This window comes from Helianthus annuus, chromosome 5 (genome assembly GCF_002127325.2).
Source record: "Helianthus annuus cultivar XRQ/B chromosome 5, HanXRQr2.0-SUNRISE, whole genome shotgun sequence".
Taxonomy (NCBI): domain Eukaryota; kingdom Viridiplantae; phylum Streptophyta; class Magnoliopsida; order Asterales; family Asteraceae; genus Helianthus; species Helianthus annuus.
In genome coordinates this window covers 131,054,342-131,060,317 of record NC_035437.2, presented here as the reverse complement: position 1 = coordinate 131,060,317, position 5,976 = coordinate 131,054,342, and the positions used below count along the sequence as shown (strand labels likewise).

Here is a 5,976-nt window from a genome sequence, read left to right as displayed (position 1 = left end):
TGTGACAGGAGATTCTCAACTAACTAAAGGAGAAATTTTATAGAGTTGTAGTTAGATCTGCCATGTTATGTTATATGGGACGGATTGTTGGGCTATCAAGAAAACACAAGTGCGTAAAATGGAGGTAGCGGAGATGAGGATGCTGAAGTGGATATGTGGACAAACAAGGTTAGACCAGATTAAAAATGAAGTTTTTAGGTAGTAGCGAAGTTTGACCAAAAATTCTGTGGGACGAAAAGTCATGAAACCCAACTAAAGCTATCATTTTTTTTGATATCATCATATATGTTGGACACAATTTGGTTTTTGATTAGTTTTATCCTTTTTTAACGTCCATTCCTAGTATCTGTCTCTCAAAATTTAAAAAAGGGCTAATTGGGTTTGGGTGTGATTTGCAAAGTCACCACCATGATGACAACTATGCAATGGACGCATAAGCTTCTTTTCACCCCTTCGAACTCACATATATAAATCTTGGCCAGCTGAAATCCGCATCGTGGTCTAAGAAGACACAAGCCATTACCTTCAAACTCACATATATGATACTAGGTTATCACCCGCGAACTTCGCGGGTAGGAAAATTTACCTTATATTAATCAAACTATATCAGAAAGTTGTTTTATAATTGTTTTGAATTGAAAGTTGTAGTTATTAGGGTTACGAACAAACTTGTTTTTTAATTGTTTTGAATTGAAAGTTGTAGTCGTTAGGGTTGCGAGTAAGGTTAGAAACTTTGGGCAAGAACCGGAGGCAGAAATTTGCCTCACTGAATGACCCACAACAAAAAAAAACTTTTATTTATTATAACAGATTATTAGAACTTTATTAATATTTTGTCCGTTCTTTATTATAACACTTAACATGTACAAAAAAATAAAAAAAAAACTATAATGAATTCTCCAAACCTTTAACACCACCATTGTCACCAACCTTTGAAACACACAAACACAATATCTTTTGATATGCACAATCACATTGGTTGAGTACCACACATATAGGCCAAACAGGTTGAAAGTTGACTGTAGTGCAATCCAAATTTCAAATGCATAGTTTTCAAATGTATTTATTATTGTTATAATATTATTTACGTAACTATATTTGACCTATTAATTATTATTTACAAAACATACTAAAAGTGGTTTTTGAAACTTTAAAAGTTAAACATATGAGGTAAAATCTTACTTCATAATAATAGATTGTCAATTTGTAAACAAAATTATTAACTCAAAATTATAAAATAAATCTATCTATGGAGTATGCATTGGTAAACATACACGACATTCTCAAAATTACAGAGACAAATTTCAATAGTTTGTTTGATTTGCAAAATATTTTATAAATTGATATTAACAAACGGGAAAAAATAAAGATAAAATATAAATATTAATGTTTAGTTTATTAACAAATTCGAAACCTTAAATTTTTACCTACTTTGATTTTAAAAATATAAGAAAGTACTCACGGTTACGTTATTGATGGTTTTAAATTCAATTTGTTTGTTTTTAAAAATAAATTAATTTGGAAATTCAAATTGTTTGTGTAAAAAAATATTCATGTATTGATCAAATAAAACGTTGTATCCAAATGACTTGTTTTTGTATAATAAAACATAAATGATATTAGTTTGTATTGATACAAAAATTTCCATGATCACAACATCAAACGGAATTTGATCAATTATACGAAACACCCAGTAAAATGGAAACGTATAATAAAACATAAATGATATTAGTTTGTATTGATACATGAAAAATAGATTGTGTATTACTTAAAAATTTTGCAAAGTACCTGGTTGAAGAAACCAAAGAATAGATTGAAAGTTGATATGTAATGGAGATGTATGTTGTAATTTATATAAAATGATATTATAAATGGAATGTTCTTTTATGATGAGAAATTTAAAAAGATACATTTTTAAATCCTAGACTTAATAAGATACCTTTTTAGGTTTTAACAGCACCAAAATGAACAGATTTGACAACATGGGCTTCAAGATCATGACTAAGCATGTACGAACACATGTCCTTCGCATAATCATCCCAAAGAGTTAAATCAACCTCAACATCTCTAAAAAAGAATATAGGCAATTAATTTCAGATTAACAAAATTAGGTAATATTTATAAAATATAAAGAAAAAAAATGTAAATTGTATTACTCGAGATCTTGAAGCTTAAGATTGAGGCGTTTTCAAATTAACATGAGATTTAACACTTACCTGCATAACCCAACTTTGATCAAAACAAAACCTCATTTTCAAATAGAAAATTGTGACAATAAAAATAAGGATTTTTTTATTAGTACTCAACAAATGATCGTTAAATAATTAATTAAAAGTGTAATACCATAGAACAAAACAAATATTATATTTATTTTGATAAAAAATAAAATATCTACATCAAAATTATTTGTCATTCTATTGTAGTTTCCATTTTACTTAAAAATGATTGTCAATTAATAAAGAAACAAATTTATCTAAAATTAATTTGGATATGTTATTGCATTATAAATGAAAATATTAATTTACAAAACTTTGGAAATTACGAATAGACAAGTCGACCAAATAATTTAACATAAATAAATTATCATTGTTTTGTTAATTATTATAAATATTTATAAGTTTCCTAAAATAAATAATAAGTTAATAAAAATATAAGATATACATCTAGAAATAAGTCAACATACAAATTCAAACATCAACTTATTTGGTAATTTGACTGTTATGTTTTATCGTGTGTAAGATATACTCCCTCCGTCCCATTTTAAATGTCCAAATTTCCACTTTTGGTTGTCCCAATTTAATTGTCATTTCCAAAAATGTAAATATAATTTCCAGTTTTGCCCTTACCATTACAAACTTCCACTTTTTGTTGTCCCAATTTAATTGTCATTTCTAAGGACATTATTGTCATTTTACAACTCAAAAAATAAAATACTCAAATATTTCTTAAATTGTGTGAATGTGGGTCCCATGACATCTAAAATGGGACGGAGGGAGTATTCAATTGTTATATTTTTTAATAAAAATATATAAAACTAACATTCGTATTGAAAAAAATTATATATTCGTATTAAAATAATATATGTAGAGGTTCGGATGTTTGCGTTGGATACTTGGATATTAAAAAAGTAATATGATTGGTTGTGCAAAGCTAATAATAAAATTGGAAAAAAGAGTAGTACCAAAATTATGTTCTAAATTAAAACAAAAATTAACTTGTAAACTTTCTTACAAAAGAGGGCATGTTTAAGTACTAATTGTCCAAACAGAAAACATAACTGACATCCAACTTGGGCCATACGAAGATCAAGTAGAAACTATGCAAACAACTGTAAACCCACCATCAACTAATAACTACCAGTTCACGAAAACATATACAAAACCAACTAACAACCACAAATGCAAACAGTCACGGACGACCTCTTTTCTTTGTCGTCTTGTGTACAAATTTGGTCAAAATCAAAAGCCGCGAAGACTTGACATATTTAAAGAAAAGAGTAGCGCCATGTGTATTTGATTTGATTTCAAGAAAGCCGACCACTTGGAAAAACCATACCTGTAACCATCTCCATTCTTTTCCGCTATCGTCTTCATGTTTGTTACCTCACATCTAATGTTTTGGATTGAAACATCACGGAGGTTGTGAAAAGAAAGAGACAACTCATCGGAAATAGCAGACGGTAAACGCTGAAAGTCACAAAACAAAAAATTGTCAAAGTAATCTAAAACATATGCTTATTACTTGAATAAAATATATAAATTTTAATAATATGAAAACACATACCATTCTGTTCTCGGCGACTTTGGTGAACTCAATGATTGAAATTGATTTCGACCTTTTCGATGTAGAACGTTTACGGCTAACAGATGTGGTTTCAGCAGCCATAAACTTATCAACAACCACATATTCATTTTTGTTTCTAAACTTTGAACGTGTACGATGAGCGATAAGAGACTCATCGGACACCAACATAACTGCTTTACATTTCTGAGTGGCCTAATAAGTTCAAATAAAATAATAATTAGTTCTTTTTTAAGAAATAAAATTAAAAGTAAAAAAGTTATATATGATACTATACCTTCCTCTTTATCGGCAAACCAATTTGACCAACATCAACTTTATATTTCGGAATGGTCTAAAACAGGTAAATAAATACATAAGTAACTATCATAATTCGAACAAAATATCGAATCAGAAATACTCACATCAGAAACAACTATGGAGGACAGACTCGGTTCTGAAATAAAAATATTTGTTTTTCGTGTAGGATCAACCTATAAAACAAAAGAGTATAAAAATTATTAACATAGAATGAATTAATACATTGAATTATATAATACTTAAGTAATCAGATATACATGGGAGTTATTCTTCGGTATCAAAAATTTGTCCAGGTCCATCTCAAAGTTGCTTTTGTCCTGAAAAAAGGTAAACGTATAAATAAAAAAAATGTGAAGTAATCAACTTAAATTCATAAAAATATAATTAAGTAACTGAACCAAAACCTTTAAACTTAGATTTTCATCAACAACAACATTTGTTTTCCCCTTCGGATCATCGTAAGAAAACATAAAACATTAACGGTTTAAAATGAAAAAAATATAGGTAAAACAATTCAGTTAATTACAAACTCCTATAAATGAACACAAACTTTTAAACTTTGATTTTTATCACAAACAACACTTGCTTTGCATATCGGATCGGTTTTTTTATCTCAATCATCTTTGAACTACATATAAGGGAAAAGTGTTTAACAATATAATAAGAATAATAATTAAATTTAATGAAATACGAAAAAAAACAATGACAAAAAATTACCTTCTTCTTAAGGTCTTCCATTTCAAGTAGAGATGAGAAAAAGTTATCAAACTTCAAATCATCAATATCCTACACAATTAACAATAAACAAATGTATAAATACAAAAAAAAATATTTATGATAAGTTTTAATAAATTAGATTAAAATATAGGGGTTTACATTGAACACAGACTCAAAACTTGCCAACTGAAATTTGTCGTCTTCACATTCCACAACAACACTTTCCTGAAAGTCAGTTTCGGCAGTACTACACTTCTCCTTATGTTCGGACTACAAAAAAAGATAAAAAATAACAATGTGTGAAATTCAAGATCTACTTGTAAGCTCGCGTTAATAACTAAATAATAGTATAGATGTATAATTCTAACCGCAATAACCAAATCATCACCATCATCACCATAGATGGAGTCATCCAAAACAACTAACTCAACCTTGTTGTTCTGAATTTGAGTATTGGTTTGATGATTAAAGACTGAAAGCTCGAAAATTTTATTTCCAACCATTGAAAAGACAAAGATAGATCGGCTGTCTAAGGCAAGATCGTTTACCATCTTAGAACATCCATGAGTAAAAACACAGCTGTCAGTTAATCCGTCCATCTTAACGTTCCAAAATCTATCTCCTAAATAAAGAGTTGATTGACCACCTTTGAAATTCTTTCCCATAAAATTGCCTCCAAAATTCATCAGCCATGATCTGCATAGGCAGTGATAATTAAAAATTAATTTAAAAACCAATATACAGAAAGAAAACATTATTCATCATACTGATTGTATAATATACTACTTACAATAACGTCTTTGTCTGGTGTGATTTTGAATATAAAGCAGTATTGATGAACAAATGATTTAAACACCATTAGAAAGAATGATGATTGTCCAAATGACTGAAACATAAGATAGTTATTTTTTCATATACAAATATCCCGAACAACTTTGGTGAAGCCATCAGCAAGAACATGGCCAACATCAGTTTTTTTCAGTCTTACAAACCATAACTTGTTGTTATCAACAATCTTAACTGAATCTTTGTAAGGTGGTTGGTCTCCCCAAATCATTGAAGCAAAGTCATTAGGTATTTGCTATGAGTTAAAAAAAAAAAGACAAACATCAGTTTACTAAAAATATGATTAGTATTTAGAATACCAATAACCGTACC

The 5,976-nt window shown here is 28.6% G+C and overlaps 1 long non-coding RNA gene across 1 annotated transcript; it reads right to left on the bottom strand.

Annotated features, from left to right (window-relative positions):
* Positions 1-4,205: 4,205 nt before the first annotated feature.
* Positions 4,206-4,887, bottom strand: LOC110939163. Its single transcript, XR_002592023.2, has 3 exons — positions 4,819-4,887; positions 4,359-4,418; positions 4,206-4,274 (listed from the first exon to the last, which is right to left on the bottom strand). It is a non-coding gene; the product is annotated as an uncharacterized LOC110939163 (long non-coding RNA).
* Positions 4,888-5,976: the final 1,089 nt, after the last annotated feature.